This window comes from Camellia sinensis, chromosome 14 (assembly GCF_055761805.1).
Source record: "Camellia sinensis isolate YWXY chromosome 14, ASM5576180v1, whole genome shotgun sequence".
Lineage (NCBI taxonomy): Eukaryota > Viridiplantae > Streptophyta > Magnoliopsida > Ericales > Theaceae > Camellia > Camellia sinensis.
Window position 1 is genome coordinate 70,132,701 of NC_138974.1, and position 23,691 is coordinate 70,156,391.

General features: G+C 34.4%; 1 long non-coding RNA gene across 3 annotated transcripts; it reads left to right on the plus strand.

Annotated features, from left to right (window-relative positions):
• The first annotated feature begins 464 nt into the window (after positions 1–464).
• On the plus strand, positions 465–9,102 carry LOC114260414 (uncharacterized). Of its 3 annotated transcripts, none has more exons than XR_003628630.2 (6): positions 465–869; positions 6,668–6,728; positions 7,956–8,131; positions 8,519–8,615; positions 8,784–8,838; positions 8,922–9,102. It is a non-coding gene; the product is annotated as an uncharacterized LOC114260414 (long non-coding RNA). The 3 variants fall into 3 exon arrangements; XR_003628629.2 differs by lacking the exon at positions 465–869 and adding an exon at positions 6,371–6,556; XR_003628627.2 differs by lacking the exon at positions 465–869 and having other exon boundaries at positions 6,592–6,728.
• Positions 9,103–23,691: the final 14,589 nt, after the last annotated feature.

The following is a 23,691-nucleotide window of genomic DNA, read 5'->3' on the forward strand; positions in this document are numbered from 1 at the left end:
TTCCAAAGGAAGAACAACGAGCTGGCATAAGGAGGTATTTTTCTATTGTGATTGTGTTAATTAAAATAATGCTGTGTTTTGTGGTTGTTGAAGATAGATTCTAATCTTCTTTTTTAAAACAGAGTTGGAGAAAATTGTCTTAGCAACTGGATGTACTTGACTGAAAACGGAATCAGATCTTTCACCCAAAGACCTTAAAATATACTTTATATATTGAGAGGGAGACAAACATTACCATAATTTAGATAAATTCTATTTAGTAGGTGATTTCCTTTTCTTAATATATGGAGCCTAAGTAACCAAGGCATGGACCAAATTGGTCCTCCCCCCCGCCTTTCCCAGTTAAATGTTTTAAAGTAGTTGAGCATTCAACTGTACATTGATATTTTATGTATCTTAACGCGTAACATAGGCCCTGGAAACCCCACCAATTTAGTGCTTTTGCTGTTGCTGCATTTAGTTACTGCTGCTGCTGCAAGTTGCCCACTGAAAACCCCACCAATTTAGTAGCTCAGACCATATCTTCCACACTTTAGAGCACTGTAACAGAACATGGTTGCTAGATTCAGCTTCACTTTTACAAAAAGGGTAGACATTACTAGAGCACCATTTTTTTTTTGCAAATAGTCTGCTGTTTTCACCCTCCATTACCAAGCGAACCAGCCAAAAAACTGGGTTTTGGGTGGGGCAACATTAACCCATAATAGCTTAGGCACAAGCAAATTGGATCCATGTTGGTCTTCAGCCAACCTTCTGATAGCAGCCACAGAACTTTGAGTTGAGAACATGGAAGCAAGATCAAAGAGTTGAAGAAGAAATATGTCACAAGAAGTGTGATCAATATAAGAAGAAATGCTCCTAATTTTAAGGTTTTCATTCTCTCTCTCCAGCCAATCTCTTTATGTAGACAATGTATTATAGTGCTTGATATGAAGCATATTTCAAGTTTTAGCTATATATAGATCTCATGGTGGAAAAAATACATTGGAGACTTCAAATGTTTTAAGTTAGTGTTTCTACAAGTCATGATAGCAACCATAGACTATTGAGTTAAATAATAACTAAAATCCCCATTATTAGTTTATGAGTTGCACTATAGAGTTTTATGTATATTTGACATCACAATTTCCATAACCATTAAAACACTCGACAGTTAATAATGGTGGTTTTTTGTTTTTAGTTTTTTTACAATGATATTTGACTAAATAACTAAGGGTGAGTTACACTAACGGTCCTTATAGTTAGGGCTTTCTGTCATTTTGGTCCCCGACTTTTCAATGGTGACACATTTGACCATGAATTTTGAATCTTATTCTAAATAAAGACAGTTGAAGATACCATTGCTCAATTTCAAAGGCAAAGTCGTCAATTTGATAAAATATAAACTAATTTGACAAGAATAAATGTCAAAAAAATATTTTTTAAGTTTTAAAAATTATTTTTATCCACTAAAGATAAAATTATGTAAAATTGATAAATCTTTTAGACATTGTGGGTGTTTGGGAAGTGAGTTTTTTTGTAGGTTTTTTGTAGTTGTAGGATATTATTGGAGAAATTTTTTTTTGTGTTTGGGAAGATAGTTGGGTTTTTTTGTGGTTGGATGTGATATTTGTGAGAGAAAAAGTGAAATGATCATGGAGTTTGATGTGATATTTTGTTTGGATTTGTTTTTTTTGGTTTTGTAACTAATTTATCTTTTAGTGAAAAAAACAAAAAAAAGACCCAGAAAATCTCCTTCCCAAACAGCGCCATTAATTTATTTATTTTTTACCTAATTAATTTTTATTACGTGTTTAGATAACGATCATGTAATGTGTGGTTATTTTTATTTTCATTAAATTAGTTTCTATATGGCGACAATTTTGATATCATTATTAAACCAATCCATTAAATCAAAAAATTTAAAACTAAAAACATTTCATATATTAAATATATCGATTATATATTAAAAACTTAACAACCACCCATTACATGATCATCATCCAAACTCATAATAAAAATTAATTTGGTAAAACAAAAAATAAATGTCTAAAAGATTTATCAATTTTTTTCATTAAATTAATATCTATTTTTCCAAAAATCAAATACGGCGACAATTTTGATATATTATTAAACTAATCCATTAAATCAAAAAATTCAAAACTAAAAACATTTCATATGTTAAATATATCGATCATATATTAAAAGCTTAACAACCACTCATTACGTGATCATCATCCAAACTCATAATAAAAATTAATTTGGTAAAATAAAAAATAAATGTCTAAAAGATTTATCAATTTTATATAATTTTATCTTTGGTGGGTAGAAATTATTTTTAAAAATTCAAAAATATTTTTTTGACATTTATTTTTGTCAAATTAGTTTATAATTTATCAAATTGACGACTTTGCCTTTGAAATTGAGCAATGATATCTTCAATTGTCCTTATTTGGAATAAGATTCAAAATTGAGAGTCAAATGCGTCACAATTGAAAAGTCAATGATCAAAGTGACACTAATTCCAAATTATAGAGACTATTAGTGTAATTCACCCAATAAGTAAATAATAATAGACATATATAGCCAAAGCTGCAATCTCGATGCTGCTCTTTTAGTTGGTTGCAAATCTGGAATGTTTGTAGTAATGCAACCAAGTGGGTAGTCGTAAGATATTTTTCCTACTAGCTAAAATGATTTTCACAGGAAGTAAATATGTGTGTAAAATTGTAATAGTAGAATTAATAACAAAGAAAAAAGACATGTATACTTACGCATGATCTAGACTGATAGAAGTTGTTTTTAAATTCTTCTTCCGGTAAGGATTCAAACTCACAGAAAAAAATATTAGATCTAAAGTATATGCCGCTACACATCTGCAGTCAATCAAATGATATAACATAATTATCACATAGAAACAAACAAGATAAATGGACTTTTATCTAGATCATCACAGTTTTGAAAATCTTTCTGGATTTTAGTTTTGATACATAATGTTTTGCCATTTCTACCCTTATAACCTTAATTTTCCCAGCCCTAAGTTTTGCTAAACACCTGTTGATGTGGCAAATATAATGATAGTTTAGAGCTAGTGCTTGAAGGCCTATAATATAATCCATGAAAATGTCTCTAGAACTCCTCTAAGAGAAATTCATATTGACCAATATTTGCACAAAAGTTCAAAAAGACATACTTTAAATCCAAAATTTGTGGAGTCAAGGTAACATTGAGCTTGATTCAACAACCACTTGACATACTATGTGTCCTCAGCCATGAGGATGTGTATCTTTAAGATAATTCACAATATATAGTAGGAATAAATAAAATACTCAACATATGTAGAAAGAACCATCACTTCCTGGAAGGCCATTCTAAAGAGATCGTTCTATGAAGGTATATATATATATCACAGAAACCATAATTTGAAAGTTAAAATTAAACACAAGCTGCTATCATGATTCACTAATGTTCATTCTGCTCAACTTCTTCCATGAAAACATAGCTCATGAGGACTAGCTACTAGAAACAAGTTTCATACCTATGCAAAGCCTTGTCATCTGAAAGTTTTCCTTTTGCTCTAAACCAATACCTCAAACTGCAACAAAAATAATTGTGTTCCAATGAGGTGCAAATGTGTGGACATATACATGTACACCTAAAAATAGCCTATATATCCAAGACGTTAGAAAAAAGAAGTCAAAAAATGATACAAAGAACCAGGGCTAACCTTGGAGGAGATTTAGTTTGATTGGTAGCAGTATTAGGCTCACAAAATCTTATCTCTATGGGCCATGGTACCTACTTTGCAGTGGCAACCTTGTTCCGGTAAGTTCTGTTACAAACCAATTGTCAGGCTTCACTGAACTCAAGGAAAAACAATGAAGGGTATTTGTTATCTCAAAATACTGACATAGACACCACGTTTACTCAGGATAATCTTTTTTACAAATCAAATTATTTGACTACACAACACAACTATAGCAAATCACATAACAAGAGAGAGGAAAAACAAAAAATCAACAAAGAAAATAAATTTTATTCGAGATGGAGAAAGGAAAAATGAAAGCTGCCAACACACACAAGCACTATCTTGTAGATAGGTTACCAATACAAAAAATTTCTTCTTCTTCTTTTTTATTTTATTTATTTTTTCAACTTTGTCTCATCGATGGAGAAGAGAATACAAAACCATTCTTCTATACCTCTAGGGGTTCAGTGGAAACCAAGGTAGGTACCCAGAAGAAACCAATTCAATAATATTATTCCCCAAAAGAGCCAACAACACTAAGCATAATTTTAAGTTCGTAGAAGTTTTAAAAAAAGTTCTTCAAAACTGTAGCATGCCCCAAGAGGCATCTTCATTTTGACTCACTTTCCTATGGAAAAGGCTCATAAACTTATGTAGCTATAGGTGTAGTTTTGAAGGTGCTATTCAATTTTTCTAATTGTGTACTAGACTTCCATACTAAAGCCCAAGATAGTTATGCTCACTCAAGAGGCAGCCTTCAGAAAACAAGAGATTTATCAGAAGACATGTATTTTTCTTAATGTAATGTACACAGGAGATGAATTGACATTCTTTTGATAACATTGACGAGTCTATTCATCAATTGAAAGGCCAGTTTTTGAGTTTTCAGTGTAGTTGGGTGACAACAAGAACAGTAAATCCTTCACTAGACAATTAATGTATTTTTTAGAGAGTTTGGATTCTCTAGTTGATGTATATAGGTCATATGACTCATACAGGCTTTCTGTTGTACCAATTCTGTACACATGGTTTGTGCTCCCTTCAGACCTTTAATTATATCATTCACTTATCCAAGATTTTGAATTAAAAAAAAAAACAAACAACCATAAAAAACAAAACAAAGAAAGCTTATCCAAATTAATGTCCAAATCATATCTAACACAGACATCTGTAGTAGTGAACTGCAGATGTGTTGAGCTAACAATCTTGGTGGGTGAACTGCTGATGCTGCTGTACTTAATCAGTTTGTAGGAATGCTGCTGTTTCTGATCTATCCTGCTGCAATGTTGGTTTAAAGCATGGCTATCTGTTCTGTCTTGGTTGCTAACTAACTGCAGGTCCTCATCTGATTGGTGCTTCAACTGTGGGCTGTGTTGTCTGCTCTGGTTTTGGTGTTATTGGTGCTTCAAATGTGGGCTATCTGTTCTGTTTTGGTTTTCCTTGTTTTCTTTTCCTTTGTTTTGTTGGCTCGTTGGTTCCTCACCAACTTGGAGGTTGGAGCTTGTTTTTAGCTCCAAGCTCCCCTTTATTGATGTAATCTTTGTTTTTCCATCAATAAAGTATTCTTTTTGCCGATCAAAAAAAGTGAGCTGGAACAAGCAGAGATCAAGTCAATGTGTCAGCTAGTAATGCTCTTATCCAGTGGCTAACCTAAGCAGCCGTTGTCACTGAAACACATAGACAATGTTATTATGAGGTAAAAGAAGAAAGTTAATTGGCTCAGTTATGCCTTTGCCTTGTTATCTTCTCTAACCGAGGATTAGGTCAGCTTCACTCTTTTAGGATGACCAATTGCCCTGCTTTTATTTTTTTGTGTATTAACTCTGCGCATGTTCATTGCAGATAGCTTCCTTTTGATGGCCATAGACACCCTGCCTCCTTGCAAACTGTAATTCTAACATTCTATATGATCATGCATATAAACATAGCTTCATGTTGTGCTGCCTTACTAATGCAATTTTGCTGTGCTGTTTGTTCTGCTGGCCTGCTGTATTTTGCTGTGTGCTGGTGCTGCTGTGTGCTGCCGGCCTGTTGGCCTGTTGTACTGTTTTTTCTTCTTTTTTCTGTTGCCATGCTGGTAGCTTCTGTTTGCAGCCGGTTTATGGTTTTGTTGGTTCTTGGTCTCTTCTTTTTTGCTTTCTTTGTTGTTTTAATTGTCCAACATATCCGCACAAAACTTGGTTAGCATAACCTTTGCAAAATATATTCAAATGTTTATGTTATTCAATCGACATTCCAGGTACTCCTTTTTGTATCATCTTGATTTTTTATTATTATTATTTTCATTTCCCATGGTGGTCTTAACCTTTTTTTTTTTTTGTGTGGGGGGGGGGGGGGGGGGGACCATCTTTTTTATGGGTAATCACCCAAAATCTTATTGATCAGTAATCTTGACAAACTTCTGAGAGGAGGGGGGATACAAAAAAATTAAATCTTGAGTAGATACAAAAACTGACCTCAAGTAAGGTTGAGCTACAGCTTTTTAACTGTGAGCCGCTGCTTTACAATTAAGATGTGGTTTCTGCTTCTGGGATGGTGGCAAATTGTATAAATAATTTTTTGGGAATAGTGAACAATAACAACAACAAACCAGTGAGTTAACATTAGGGTGCTGTTGCATATAGGCCATTCACATTGACATAAAGGAATGGGAATATTGTTAACATTTTTTTCATTCCCTGTGATTCAAATGCGAATATTTATCTTGAGTTGTAGTTATGATCATACTGGAGACCCATGCTGCAGATAAGAGGTATGCATACGCTAATTCAAGATCGTTATACATCAAAGCATGATTTTGTATTTTATTCGGATCGGCTTATTTGTCTGGTACTTTCAACCAATTAGCTTATCCAAATTTCATTGATTTACAAAAGGTTAATAGAATAAAAATGTTAAATCTTACCAATCATCATTGCTTTTGTTGTTTTTGATTTTCAGGTTGTAGAGCATGGACTTGGCGAGTTGCCTTTTACTGAGAAGCAAGTAGTCACTCCAACAGGTGTGTTTTAGGAGAAAAATTAATAGCAAGGCATGGACTTAATTCAAGTCTCTTCCTCTCTCTCTGATGAAATTTGGAATATAAGTAGACTACTTCCTTTTTATCTCAAGTTTCCTTCTGCTCTCTGAATTTAAACTGAGAACTTCATATGCCTTCAATTTTTATTTGTTTGTGTTTTTTACATATATGATTGTGCATTTTCTCTTGCTAGCATATAATTTAGTGTCTCCTGATGGTATCAATTTTATGAAAAGATATTCCTCTGCATATGGCTAAACGAGATTTTTAAACTAGATATAAATTGTTGACCGTGATTGCTGTTTCATTGGGGTGTGATTTATTCCTTTTTTATATCATCTTTTCTGAAAGCATATGTTTCCTTCGCTTTTGAAAAGTGTACATGAGAATGAAATAATGTGTCCAGCTCACTTTCAGTCTTCTTACTCATTTGCTTTCTTTCTTGTTGAATAATTTTGTAGTTTTCTGTGACACCTAAAATTAACCATTCATGACAAATTAGATTCGAAGCCTTATGGTACTAAGCAAATAAACTATATCTGGTCTATTATGCTGTGTAGACAGATTGTCAATTTGTTACCCTTGTCTTTGCTCTAAATCAAAATAGTATTATGAGAATGTTTTCTGCATATTTTGTAAGAGTATGGTTATAACCGCAACAGTCCATGGGATTATTTCCTTAAAGTTATGGTATTGGATGAATTTTAGATTTTCTGTTAACTATTCTTGCTTTTGTTGCAATTTGGGTTTTTTTCCCTCCCAAATTATTCATTGGACCATTCAAGGTAATGGATTTTTATGGTTGCCTTTCTTTGTGGCACATCAAAATGCATCATTCTTTCTCCATTTTATTTTTATTTGTTTTATATTTACATTAGTTTATTGACCCGATATGTTTGTTTGCGTAAATAAACCATAAGCAAAGCACAGCTTTGAACTTTTCCAACTATAGAAGAAAAACTTGTACTGCTCTAGGAATTCAACTTCATCCTAATTTAAAATTTTCTATTAACAGCATTTAATTTCTTTGACATTGAGCCGTCTTTCTACGTTTTAAATAATATTTCAAATGTTGCAACTGTACCACTTTAGCCTGTGCTATATAAAGTGATGAATGCTAGTTAAAGTTTGTCATACATTCTATGTATTATGTATGTCTCATGTATCCCAACTCCTAAAAACTGCACATATATTATACTTATTTTCCAGGTGGAGCTTCGAGAAGCTATTTTGGATCAGTTAACAAATGAGATGAGTAGTTGATGCTTTTGAAACGTTATTAAAATTTGCTGTACCTATCAATCTCTGTTTCTTTGTCTACATGTTGTGCTTATTTTGACAGGCATTACTTGAGAAGAATCCATCCATTGCTCAAGCCACAGATGGTATGGCATGTAATTTTTTGTAGGCCATTCTGAAACCTGAGTGTTAGGCATTACTTTCTTTGAAATTCTTTGTATCAAGTAATATAATGATGTTTGTGTCCTCTCCTTTTGCTTTGAGCAAAAAAGTTATGAAAGTATATCCTTTAAATTTTTCTTGAAGATTTTGTTTATCATAAATAAACAGTTAGGCAGTACTCTCTATGATATATAAGATTGTCAATATGAGAATTTTGAAACACCCCCCCCCCCCCCAAAAAAAAATTTATACTTTAGGACTATATCTCTATGTGATTTTGTATATGATGGTATCTAGAACATTTTTTACAAATGTGCAATTACCGGTATGTGTATGCCTAAGGAGTTGAGTTGTTTTTTTTTCTTTCTAAGGTAACTCTGGCCAACCTCCCAAGCGTTCAGAAGTTTCTAGGAGCTCAAATGGAGAAGATGATCAAGAATGGCCGCAGATATCTGAAATGCACTCAAGGTATTTGTATAATCAACATTCAATTGCATTTCTTTTGTAAAACATTAAATATTTGAGATGGATAAAGCCTCTTAAACTAAGTTGTTGGTTATAGTAAATTTTTTGTTGAACTTGCAATTTATGTGGGTAAAGTGACATTTTGTTTTTACATGCTTTATGTCATGCCAGAGGTATTTAATGTTAAAAGATTTGAAGGGGTGTGATCAGTCGGACTTCATCTTTTGTAAGACAAACAATCTTTACAAATAGTTAGTTTATTCATATGCTTCGAGCAGTTTCTGAATTAATTTGTGTTTTCATTTTCAGGTTAGAAATTTCTTAAGGAGATGCAAAATATGGTCAAAAAATTCAAGAATTTAGTTTTTCTAGTTTTTTCATTTTTTAATATATGTTAGCACAGTTTAACACTTTTTATTTAATTCCTTTGTATATATTTTTGAACATATTTAACTTTCATTCATAAAATATATGACATTATTCCATTCAATATGTGGTTGTGATTTAAAGTATAGTATATAGTGTGTATTACATTATTGAAATGCACGTACAAAAATAATATTGATTATTCTTCAAATTTATTGAACCTTTTTTTTTATTACACGCATTAACTGTGATGAGAAATGCATATAACGTGTGATCTTATCTCATTATTAATCACAGGTTTTATTAGGTATTAGTCACACTTAAAATATGTGATCTAAATGTTTATTATTGTAGGTTTTGTTAATAATTAATCACACTTAAAAGATGTGATCTAAATGTTTATTATCACAGGTTTTGTTAGTTATTAATCAATATGATCTAAATGTTATTAGTCACATGTTTTATTAGTTTTTAATCACACTTAAATGTTGTGATCTAAATGTTATTAATCACACTTAAAAGATGTGATTTAAATATTATTAATCACACTTTCAAATATAACATAGATCATACAAAAAAAGTGTGATCTTTATCTATTTTTATTCATATAACTAATGAATTATTGATAAATAAATAAAAAAGCCTAATTGTTATGTAACTTGGTTATAATTTTTCAAAAACTCTTTTCAGAAAATTCTACTTTCTTGTTTTCTGTATTTTTTTGTTTTTAGTGAATTTTTTTTAATATTTTAAGCAATTTTTTTTTAATTTTTAGACACACCTAATATAAATACACATAAAAGTATAGTTTTTGTGAAAAAAAACTTTTAAAAATTCACGAAATACTAAAAATACAAAAAAAAAAAAAAAAGAGAATTCAGTATATTTTTCGTATTTTTATGTATTTATTAATTTTTTAAAATATTTTTTCACAAATTTTTTACTTTTTAGATACATCTAAGTAAGGTGCATCTAAAAAAATAAAATAAAAAATGCTTAAAATTTTAAAAATATTCATTAAAAACAAAAAAACACGAAAACAAAAAAACTAAGTTTTTAAAAAGGGTGAATTACACTAATAATCCTTATAGTTTTGAGGCTTGTGTCACTTTAGTCCCTGACTTTTCAATTGTGACACTTTTGACCCTGAATTTTGAATCTTATTCCGAATAAGGACAATTGAAGATATCATTAGATTTTTCAAAAGTAAAATCATCAATTTGATAAAATATAAACTAATTTGACAAAAATAAATATCAAACAAATATTTTTGAATTTTTAAAAATTATTTCTACCCACTAAAAATAAAATTATGTAAAATTGATAAATCTTTTAGATATTTTTTTTTTTACCAAATTATTTTTTATTATGTGTTTAGATTATGATCATGTAAAATTAATTTTAAAAAATTAATCATGTAATTTTTATCAATTTTACATAATTTTATCATTGGTGGATAAAAATAATTTTTAAAAAATTAAAAATATTTTTTTGACATTTATTTTTGTCAAATTAGTTTATAGTTTATTAAATTGATGATTTTGCCCTTGAAATTAAATAATGATATCTTCGATTGTCCTTATTTGGAACAAGGTTCAAAATTTAGGGTCAAATGTGTCACAATTGAAAAGTCGGGGACTAAAGTGACACGAGTCCCAAATTATGGGGACTATTTGTGTAATTTGCCCTTTTAAAAAACTTAATCCAAAAAATTCAAACCAAAGGCCTAGTTTGGGAAGACTAAATAAGTGCAGTTTTTGACTTTTTATGAAATATGGGTTGGATTTGGGTTGGGTTTGAAGTGATGTGTTAGAGAGGTGATGTGACTTAAATAAGATGATGTGACTTAAATAGGATAGTGACTTTTTGACTTTTTGTCTTTTTTGCCTCATGCCAAACTTGGCCTAAATATAATTATGTCAAAAGTGTGAGACGAATTATATTTTCTCCAAATTTCAAGGGAGGTAAATATAATTTATCCAAAAATAAAATCATATTGCAATTTCACTAGACACATAATAAGTCTTCATTTGAGCATTTCAAGGGTGTGTTTGGGAAGAAAAAAATAGTCAAAAAGTTTTTTAAAAAATCACTAAAAAGGTTTAAAAATCATATAAAAAAGTTAAAGATTCCTTATTTCATTCTCTCTCTATATATATATTTTGTTGTCGTAGAAAGTCAAAAAGTTATTTCTAAACATTTTAATTTTTTTCACCTTATATTTTAATTAAAATATCAAAAAATCATTAAAAAAGTCACTTCCCAAATCATTCTTAAATCATGATTAAATTCAAGTGGGTTTATCTATTTCAATGATTGTACGTTTTAATTAGAAATGGCAACGGGCCGGGACCGGGAATCACACTCTCCGTCTCGTCCCCGGCAAGGAACCCATCACTCTTCCCGCCCCCGTCCCCGCCCCCTACCCCTAACGGAGATCGGGTTTCCCGACCCCAGAAAATCCCCGTAACGCTCTCTCTCTTTCTCTGTGTGTAGCTTTCTCTCTCAACAATAAATCATCAACGGCAACATCATCAACAAAAATAAATAAATAAATAAAAATACAAACAGATCAACTTAGAGACACACACACAAAGACGACGACGAGAGGCGATCTACTCAGATCTGTTGTGGCAGAAGGAGGAGGAGGCGAGAGGTGACGGAGTATGAAGTTTCAGTGGTGGCCTGGATGAGGAGGAAGCGACGGAGGAGGAGGAGGAGACGACGACGCCATCGCCGACTATGGAGAGAAGAGAAAGAGAGAGAGAGTCTGATCAGGGATTATGTGACTCAGAGAGAGAGTGAGTGAGAGAGAGACACTTTTTTGAGTTATGTGACTTTTCTTTTGTAGATCAGAGGGCTACTAAAAAAAGGGAGGTTATATACATGAATGAATGAAGGGGTATTATGGTAATTTATTTTGGGAAGAAACAGGGTTGGGGACGGGCCGGGTCCAAGGCTGTGAAAGCTATCCCCGTCCCCGGCCTGAAATTGATCGGAGATTTAATTTTAAATACCATCTCCAGCCCGTTGGAGATATTTTTTGAGAAAAAACCACTCTTATCGAGGACAGGGGATCGGGTACCTGTCGGGCCGAATTCAAATTGTCATCCCTAATTTTAACACATTTGAGTAAAACTCTTAAAAGTTATTCGTAATTTTTAAAAATATTGCAGACATGTGATCGACGGTCGTGAAAGATCTTGTTACGGTTTTAAGAATTCTTTATTTCCAAAGTAATAATTAAATTACATATATGTTAGGTTATTATGTGATGTCAACATTTTTGTCTTAAAATATTATTAATTTTTTTCTTTTTTAAGGAGTACGCATCCAATAAATGGAACTAGATCACCTTCCGTGTCCTTTCTCTCCTCCCGTCATCAACTTGGATTGCCCTATAAATTTTTTTTTTTTTCCTGTGGAATCTTTCACCATCGCGAATTAAAGTTCAGGATGGATTACACAAATGACAAATGTAATGTGAACGAACCAATAATCATACACGGTACCTTACCACCATCAGTCAACACGAGTATAGTACCCATCAACCTCCTAGAATTACAAGCAAAATCATAAAATAAAATAAACAAGCTAGGGCGGTTGGTGTGCTGGATGTGGAAACTCTGGATGGAAAAAAGGAAAGGTGGAGAAGAAGGTGGTGGTGGTTGGATGGATGGATGGATTCATGATTATAATTTTTTGGGATAAAATAATATGTACGTTTTAATAAATAAAGTACAATACTGATTTTCATCAACATATCAAAATCATAATAATAAAAAATTAAATAATATCACTATTACATGGATCATTTTTTACTAACATCGATATATATATATATATATATATTAGCTAAATAGTTTTTAGGGTTAATTATACAAAAAATCTTAGGATTTTGCGTCTTTTTCATTTTAAACTCTAAATTTTCAATTTCAACAAATTAAATCACATCCTTCCACCCGTGTTTCAATCTGGCCCTTTTGTCTATCTCCGTCGTGTTAAACTAACGAAAATTTAGACATAATTTCATATTTAAACCCACATGTTTAAGTACTTATATCTCTCTCGTCATAGCTCCGTTTCGCTTCATTTTTGCGACGTGGATTCACCTCACAGCTTAGTTTTCATTTCATCCCTCATACACCTTGTTCTATCTCTTTTTGCATGCCATTGGAGCTCCGAAAGTTGGCTAAAAATCAGATTTTTTTCTCTTTAGACAAAATTTTCAGATTTGAACTCACATGTTCAAGAATTTATATCTCCCTCATCGTAACTCCGTTTTGCCTCATTTTCACGTCGTTGGATTCACCTCATGGCCTAGTTTTCATTCCATTCCTCATATGCCTTTTTTCACCTCTTTTTCAATGCCATCAAAGCTCCAAAACCTGACCAAAAATAAGATTTTTCTCCCTTTGGACAAAATTTTCAGATTCAAACCTATATATTCAAGCACTTATATCTTCCTTGTCATAACTCCATTTCACCTTATTTTTGTGTTGTTAGATTCATCTCATAGCCTAATTTTCATTCCATTCTTCATATGCCTTGTTCCACCTCTTTTTGCATACTATCGGAGCTCCAAAAATTAGCTAAAAATAAGATTTTTCTCTTTGGGCAAAATTTTCAGATTCAAACTCACATCTTCAAGCACTTGTATCTCCCTTGTTGTAACTCCATTTGACCTTATTTTTGTGTTGTTAGATTCATCTCATGGCCTAGTTTTTATTCCATCCCTCATATGCCTTGTTCCACCTCTTTTTGCATACTGTCAGTGCTCCGAAATTTGGCTAAAACTAAAATTTTTCTCTCTTTAGGCAAAATTTTCAGATTCGAACTCATGTTCAAGAATTTGTATCTCCCTGGTTGTAATTCCATTTTGCCTCATTTTCATGTTGTTGGATTCACCTCATGGCTTAGTTTTTATTTCATCCCTCATATGCCTTGTTTCACCTATTTTTGCATGCCGTCAGAGCTTCGAAACTTGGCCAAAAATAAGATTTTTCTCCCTTTGGGCAAAATTTTCAGATTCAAACCCATATATTCAAGCACTTGTATCTTCCTTGTCGTAACTCCGTTTCACCTTATTTTTGTGTTGTTAGATTCATTTCATGGCTTAGTTTTCATTCCATTCCTCATATGCCTTGTTCCACCTCTTTTTGCATACTATCGGAGCTCCAAAATTTGGCTAAAAATAAGATTTTTCTCTCTTTGGGCAAAATTTTCAGATTCAAACCCACATCTTCAAGTACTTGTATCTCCCTTGTCATAACTTTGTTTCACCTTATTTTTGTGTCATTAGATTCATCTCATGGCCTAGTTTTCATTCCATCTCTCATATGCCTTGTTCCACCTCTTTTTGCTTACTGTCGGTGCTCCGAAGTTTAGCTAAAAATAAGATGTTTCTCTCTTTGGGCAAAATTTTCAGATTCGAACTCATGTTCAAGAATTTGTATCTCCCTGGTCGTAATTCCGTTTTGCCTCATTTTCACGTTGTTGGATTCATCTCATGGCTTAGTTTTTATTCCATTCCTCATATGCCTTGTTTCACCTATTTTTGCGTGTCGTCAGAGCTCCGAAACTTGGCCAAAAATAAGATTTTCTCCCTTTGGGCGAAATTTTCAGATTCAAAACCATATATTCAAGCACTTGTATCTCCCTCGGAAAAAGTATGAAGATAGGAGATAGAGGAAGAAAGAATTGCAAAGTTTATTGATATATTATATCACCTCGATCGGCCTATTTTTTTTGTATTTTGTTTTTGTTTTTGGAGGGGTACAATGACAGCCACTAATATTAGGCACGAGAAAGACGATTGATATATTATATTATAAAAATTGAATTTTCAATCTTGGAAGGCCCCAAGAACTTCCCTACCTTTTCCCTTGTTATAAATAGTTTTCTTGATAGAAGTATAGGCTATGCTATTTTCAAGCTCTTTCTTTGACACAATATTAATGGGGCGGGTATATCTTATTTACTTGGATCAAACTCCGGCCACTAGACTCTTCCTCTGCGGTGCCTGTCCAGCCCACATTGCTTTATTCCAAGAATTTCTTAACAACTTCATAGTAATCTCTCTCTCTCTCTCTCTTCAGTTTTTACACATCTGTGTCCTCTGAAGTACTTCTTGACTGGGTATCTTTTGCTACCAAATTGTGTTTTTGATGATTTCTTGGAATTGTTCACTGCATATATAGTATGAAGTTCTTGGTACTTGCTCAGCCTAAATAGAACAGTTTGGTCTGGCATGTGCGTTGCTATTCGCTGACCAACTGCACCACCAGGAAGCTTTGGAAGTGCTCTCCAACTTCCATGCCCATTTCTCCTTATGTAACCCCCTTTGCTCTTCCCTTTCCAAATCCCTTCCCAAATCCCCCCAACCAAACACAGCATCAAGGAAATTGGTACCAGCCTCCTTGAGTGTCCATAAAGAGGCTCTGTACTTTCCAAATTGCGTTAGTGATCCCACCGGTCCTTTGCAGCCTATTCTGTTTTGTTCTGTGTTGTTTGCGGTTGTGTTCGATTGGATTTTTAATTTGTACTTAAGTTTACTCAATTACCTCACAACTAGACATGAATTTCATATTCTGACGATTTTGTTCAACATGTTTTCAGGACAATGAGTTGGCCGGAGGCGTCTTTCGAAATGTGTAAGAACTCATCAATCACTCTTGAAAGCGGCAATGGTTTTGATTTTGATAGATAAATTAGCACAAGCTATTTTGTTTTCCATTTATACTCTGTTGCAATTTGGTTCTGAAAATTTCATCAAGGTTTCATGAAAATCCTTCACTGGCCGAGACCTTAATGTTGTGTTTCGATCTTGGATTTCCAGTTTTCTCTTTTCTCTACAAATCCAATATCTAAACACACGTGTGTGCCTGTGGACTTGAAAAAAATTTGAAAAAAGTGAGTTCAAAAATTAATCAAATGACCAATATAGCTTACATTTAGCTTCAAAAAACTACGTGCATCATATATATGCAGAGTGAATGTGCACATGCTCAGTCCAGAGCAGGATCGAAGGGTTGGAGCACGCACTCTCTCCGATGTTTACTGTAACAACTGTGGCAATCTTTTGGGAGTAAAATTTGTAAGACTACCAAAAAAATTCCAAATTTTGACACTCTGTATAGTGTTTCTCATTGAGTCTTCTAAGCAGACACACTAAAAATTGTACAGATTGAAGTTGCAAATGATGATGTAGTGACAGCTGGACATTTCCTCCTGCATCGGCAAGTTTTTTTAATTTTTATTTTTACCACTATATTTATTTATGTATACATTGTTTTGCTGCAATTGATATATTTTGAGAGGGCTGTTTCATAATTTGTTTACAGGAACAAGCTCAGGCAGTGGAATGGCCAAGAGATTGTTGCTTGAAACCACTTAAGGGAAAGGCTTGTCTTGAAATTCACCAAAAGTCTGAAGTTGGTGACACTTTCTTTTTTCAGTTCTGTTTTGACATTCTCTTTGATTGCCTCACTACTAGTGACATGAGAATCTGAGACGTGAGTTTTTTGGAATAAATATTGGGTATTTCTATGTGATGCTTTTCTTTATTTTGATTGGTAATACGGTAGGATTATCACATTTATGTTGGTGTTTTAATTAATATGAGGAGTTTCAGTTGATGATTAATTTTGAGTACAACATTTTGGCAACCAAAAAAAAACGAAAGAAAAAAAAAAAAGAAAAAAAGAGTACTATATGAGAAAGTGTTCACCAATTTGTGGGTGTTCCTAAAATTTGAAATAATTTCTTTGTCTGTATACTCTGGTTTTTGCGGTCACTAGTCTTAGCAGAATGTACAACACTTATGAATAGCTACAATTTATCAATAATGTAACAATTATTATTATTATTATTATTATTATTATTATTATTATTATTATTATCATAACCCGGAATCATGATTTTTGATAAGAATGAAGTATTCAACAAACCTTACAAAATGTACGATTTGGATAATAAAAATAAGCTCATAATATACCTCAAATTGAGTAGTAACTCCATTACGCCAAGAGAAAGGTGGGATAAAAAATTAAAATATTGATTTTTATCAGCACACAATAAAAGCATCACTATTAAATGGATAGGTTTTTACTAACACCCAAAAACTCTTATTACTAACTGGATACTTCTACTAAAATAAATTGGTACAAAAATATAATCATATTTTATAAGTAATTACTTTAAAAAATTATAATAATCAACATAAGAGACCAATCTCTTTTCTTTCTTTTTTTTCCTAATAAAATTTCACTGCTTTTAGAAATGGGGAAAAAAAAAAAAAAAAAGAGGTCCATCATGTATCATATTATTTGTTTGTTGCAAAAAAAAAACTTCACATGTGAGATTACCAATAACTTTTTAACAGGGGCCAATAACTCTGTTTTTTTATTTTTTTTTTATTTTTGATTTTAAATTTCCCCTAAAGTTTCTTTGCAGTCTTTATTTAAAGCTATTCTACAAATAAGTTTACGATTTTTTTTTAGTAATTTATACATATATATATATATATATATTAATATACTTTCTAATCAATTTCTTAAAATAATTTTTTTTTATGTATTTTAAGTTTCTATTTATCTCTTAATTAAAAATAAAATAAAAGAATTAATTCAATAATTAGAATTACTCTTTTATTTTAAGTTATTAATTATTTTTCAAATTTAATCAGTTTTTCTACTGTCAGATTGAGTGTTACTTTGCTATTTTAAATTTAAAATTATATAAACTATATTGTATATTTATTTAAGTTACATTAGACCGTTGGTTCAAAATTATTCTCTTGTATTGCATAAGTTTAGTTTTTAAAATAATTATACATACGCACACATAGATATATACACATAAATAATTTAACTAAATTATATAAAATTTTATTCTGAAAATTTTTCTTTCACTTGGGGATTGCATGAGTTAATTGTTAGTATAAATAAAATAAACAATTAAAACATATTTTTATGGAGAATTGGGTATAAATTCACTTTCAGTCATTTAAGCTTATAGATTTTTCTATTAATATTTTTTAACCAAAATAATTAAGTTTTCAAGACCTAAGACTAACCTAATGGGTGATCTAAACATAACTTTTTTAAGAAAATGCAGTGTGAAAAGTAAGGTTTAGATGAGGACCCAGAAAACAAATAAATAATTGTAAAACATATTGCATAGCAGGTTGATTGTGTAGGAGAGGGTTCGAGAAAAGAGTTGGAAAATTCGAAGATCTTCAAAGATCCTTGAAGAACAACTTCGAATTCTCTAGAATATGATGAGAGGCTTAGATTCTTCAATAATCTCAACTTAGGAACGCAACAACAAAGGAGATGATGGAGATAAGAGATTGGGTGAAGAAGAAGGCAAAATGGCTAGAGAATAGAATAATGGCAAGGCTCTCCCATTGATCTCCCACTTTCACTCTCAAGGTTGATAATGGAGAAGGGAAATTAGTTCTTTCCCAAGAGTTAAAAATCTCCAAAAATCCATCCCTTGTAAAGCTATGGGTGGGTGCTATTTATAGGCACCTCATGATGTAGGATGGAGCCCATGTGCAAGGCACATGGGGGATATTTTCTCTAACCACCTTGTCCGAGGGGGTGACCTCTCCGAGGAGGTGACTTCTCCGAGGAAGTGACTTCTCCGAGGAGGTGACCTCTCCGAGGAGGTGACTTCTCCGAGGATGAGAAAACCCCGAAGAGGAGATCAATCCCTCGGCGAACCCTTCTTCTTAGCCACACCTAACCAATGATCCCCAATCATCCCAAAGGGTCAGGGGTAGTCCCAGAGGACGTCCTGCCGCAAAATATTGCCGAGTCTCATGGACCCCCCGGGGTCGTGCCACCTCGACCCGGGTATAGGCTAGTTTAACCGAAGAGTGAATTTATCTCCACTCACCGTCCTCGGGATCGGGTCCTTTGTTCGAACTCCATTACGTCCATGGTTCTGGTGCGTAGATCCCGGAAAGCTCCGAGCCCGCAAGTGTTCTGGGACTCATTAACGGAGCGACTTCTAGATTGCGTCTGAATCCGTTCGAAGCCAAGTATTTCGGACCTCTAGGTTCGTGGATCCGAACCCTTTCGAATCCGAGTGCCTCGGATCTCTAGGCTTGCCTAATACCCTTTCGAGTTCCGGGCCTGAGTAAGTCTCTAGGTTCGTGGATCCGAACCCTTTCGAGGCTTAGAGCCATTTAGCCCATTTGATGGTGATAAATCTGGTCCCACCAGTCTTGGACTTGCGACAAATTTGGGCCCACTAATCTTGGGCTATTGGGCCTAAATAATTTAGTGGGCTGAAATTAGCCCCTCTTACATTTGCCCCTTGCGTGTATGAGAAATTTTAAATTTCTCATACATGCATACTGTCATTTCTTCGACCTTATTTCGCATCACGTTCCCCAAAAAAAAAAAAAAAAAGAAACGTTTTGTCACGACAGAGCCTATGGATAAAGTTGATGACGCACTTCAATTTACAGAAAAAATTGACAAGCAAAAATTTTATTTTTTTGTACTCTTTTTTTTTTTTTTTTTTTTTTTTTTTTTTTTTTTTTTTTTTTTTTTTTTTTACCTCACACGTGCCTTTGTTGTTTGGCACACACGGATAATGCTCTTTTTTTTTGTTTTTTTTTTTTATTTTTATTTAAGGAAAGTGCCAAAACCCTAAGCCTCACCAACTTTTGCACAGCCGCCACACCCACTTCTCACTCACCTCTCTCTCTCTAGAGGCCCAGACTTCATCTTCTTTAATGAGGGTCTGCTGCTACAATACCAGAGGCCATTGCCGTGCCCTCCTTCAACAAACAGCCGAAGACCCGCACCTTCTTGCACACTGTCGGCGGCCAAAGCTTCGGCTACCACTAGCGTTGCGGCAGCTCTCCGTTCTTACTGAAGTGGCCACCACCCTACGGACCGTCGGCCTCTGCACGAACCCGCCGTGGTGCTGTCCCGTGCGTGATCATTTCAACTCACGCAGCTCGTCTGTCTCACGCGCAGTTCTTACACCGCCGTTGCACCTGTCAACCGTAACCGACTAGCGATGACCACGCCGCCCCCTCAACGTGGCGTGGGTCTGTCCGTGGCCTTTCTCGCATACTGCCGCTGGTTCTCTTCCTCTCTTTTTATTCGTTTTAAAGCTTTGAATGTGCTGGTTGCTGGTGCTTGCTTTAATGTCCAGAATTTGGGCAGATTATCTTTCATTATGAAAGTATAACTGAAAAAGAATGCAGACAAGCATAGCAACAGAAATACCCGGGAACAGAATGATATCACAAGCCCGACCATACTCGAAGTAAATGCGACTGTCATGAACATGATGTTGTAGAAAGAATTGGGCAGTCGGTCAGGACACAATATTATATCTCGAACGCTGAAATATTCAGTAGATTCAGAATCTGAGTGGCTCAAATTGAAAATACTTGTATACGTAGAAGCTGCAACTAAGGTCGAGGCTGTCATCAACACATTAGAATTTGAGATGCACTTCCTTTTTATGTTTCTTTCTTCATTTTGTTTATTGTTATTCGGAGTATTCAGCAGATTTAAGGAGTTGAATTCCCTCCCATTCTCAGTGTTGTTCACTGGTTGCAGAGCTTCATCTTCCCGTGGAATCTGGGTCAGTGTTTCACTTTCAAGTTTAATTGAACAGAGCTCCGTTAGGCTGAGGGAACCTGCACTGTTGGCAACAAGTTCATTTTCAAGATGATCATGACAAGCGATAGGATCGTCCTCGATCGTAGGCTTCACTTGTAAACCAGAGCTCTCGAATGCCAATTTCATATTCGTTTGACACTTTTTTTTTTTTTGTGTGAATATTGGAATAATCAATGTTGAATCCTTGCTAATTTTATTGAAGAAATCTGGCTTTGTTGTCTTGAATCCATGCTATTGAATCTTGAACCTGTGCCGATAATTTTGACAATAATTTTGACATACATACAGGTTTGATGTTGAATAATTAATTATTGTCTTGTCGATCTTGTAGATGCTCGGAAGATAAATAGTGGATGCCCGATGCTTTGCCTTCGTCTTCGGCTGTTCAACGCGAACCACACGTCGCCCACTCAACGCGATGTGTGGTTTTGCCTAACACCATCCAGCTTGTTAGTCTCACAGCCCGGCGCTATTTTTCGGAGTTTGAATCTCGGTTTTTGCATACTCACTGGTTCCAGTTCCGATCACTGTTGACTTCGACGGTTCCAACGCACACCACACACGTTCGCCCTCTCAACGCAACGTGTGTGGTCCTGCCAAGCCTAGCCTAGTCTTGTTGATTACAGTCTGTAAAGCCTCTCTGATTTCAGCTTAAATTTCCAGTATCGGCTTCAGACTTCACCTCTCTAACTGCCCAAATTTGTAAGTATGAAATTCGGCCCCCTCTTCCGAATGTAAATATATTTAAATATATATAAATATATTTTTGTGGCAATGTAGAGGGCTCAAGCAATCTGATGAAAATAAAAATAAAGTAAATAAATAAAAAAAACTGAATCTGAATATGGACTCAATTTTTGTGGCAATCCCAATGATATATTTTTTTTTTTTAGCTCAAACACCGTGATTTTGGCCATATGGAAACATGCACTAGCACTTGAAACCTCATTGAGGTGCTTGGCTTGCACATAATTTGTTGAACTTTATCACCGAGGAAAGGCCGAATATAACTTGTTGACTAATATTTGAGCTTCATTTTTGACATGGAGAGAGAAAACCCTGGACTTATGAATATGGACTTTGGAAAGGACATTCTTGTAATTTGCATAATGATCCATTGAATCTTGCTACTGATAAGCAATGTAATATACTTCGGATCTCGGGCCTGAAATTTACTATTGAACTTCACTCTGTCCAAATTTTGAGCCCTATATAAATTGGACCTTTAATATGGAACATAGTGACTTTGAGAAATTGTCCCAATTGAATTTCATCACAAAACGACCTATGATATTGCACCTCTTATTGATGATAAAAAACCGAAAATCTGTATGTTGTTGATACACATATTGGTACTGTAATTTGTTGAGCTTGAAGAATACCCGAGAAAAAGAATTGTTGATGACTTCCGGGGTTGAACCTCGTTGAATAATAAAGATGATATATTGTGGTTTGTTTAACTTGTGGATGCTTGGGAAATACATAGCTGATGCCAAAATTTTTGTGTGACCGTTGTAGTTTTACGTCGGCTCGAGAGTAACCAGCCCGGAGAGACAAAAACTTGATAGTTGCATTTTCATGAACTTGCTCAGAGTAATAAAATTGTTGTAGCTTAAATAGATAATTATTATTTGTTGATGTTGCCCCATTCTGATAATGCCTGAATCATGATCTGAAATTGATATTGTTTGTCTCATTTGTTGGCTTTACTATTTCAGACAAATAAATTCTTGATTGAAATCCACGTCCTCGGGGCCCTTGGAACCCACACTAATGAGAGTAAGGGCTGTTCCTCGGAAGTCCGAACAAAAACAAGACTGTCCCTCGGGCGTCCGAAGGTAGCACACACCCTACTTTGGCAAGAAAGATTCCTCTGGAAGATAACCGAGTCTACCAAGCTTCTACCAACAGAAGTAAAGACTGTCTCTCAGAAGTCCGAGCAGAAACAAGGCTGTCCCTCGGAAGTCCGAACAGAAACAAGGCTGTCCCTCGGGAGTCCGAGTGGATGCGCACTTCTACTTCGGCAGCTAATGGAAGCAAAGGCTATCCCTCGGGAGTTCGAGCAGGAGACAAGGCTCTCCCTCAGAAGTCTAAACAGAAACAAGGCTATCCCTCGGAAGTCCGAGTGGATGCGCACTTCTATTTCGGTAGCTAATGGAAGCAAAGGCTATCCCTCGGGAGTTCGAGTAAGAGTCCACTCTACTTTGAAAAGAAAGATCCTCAGAGCTCGTATTGATGAAATCAAGAGCTGTTCTTCAGACCCGCACTAATGAGAGCAAGAATTGTCCCTCGGAAGGCTCTCCTTCAGAAGTCCGAGCAGAGACAAGTCTATCTCTCGGAAGTCCGAGTGGAAGTATACTTCTATTATGTCAAGAAAACTTCCTTCAGGTTGGTAACTGAGTCTACTATTTCTCTTTCTTCTTTGAGGGGCAACAAAAAATTGAAAACTGTTTCAAGCAACATAACACCATGAAGATATACAATGTAGAGAAAATAACTTCTAATGGAGATACATAATATGGAGGAAATAAATTTCTTCATGACATAAGAAAGATAGAACTTCTTGGACAATGTAGTAAATGCAAACTGTAAATGTCACAGATAGACTTCTTCTACGGAATGTTGAAATTTGCCCCTAGAGTTGCAAGATCATTTGGAAAGCTTTCACCAGCTGCTCGGGTTGTGGCCATCATGCACCATCATAAATAGTACACCATCTTGCCTCCTTCTCGAACTTTCATCACCTTCCGAGGAATAGGCGGACTTTCTGGTCTAGACATTGCCCGCTTACTTGACTCTGCCATCAGCTCCTTGTCATCTTTGATATCCTCCCAACGAGGAATTTTGACCCCTCGAGGCTTAGAGGTGGTGGGAACTTCTTCGACAGCCAGTTCGGTGAAGTAGATGGCATCAGAATAATGAGCTTCATGGATCTCGAAAGGCCTTTCTGTAGCCTGAATTGTCACCGTCTTCTTTCCCCATTTTGCCTTAACACACTGATGATAACTCGATGGTACAGCCCCATATCTATGCATCCAGGTCCTCCCTAGAATGATGTG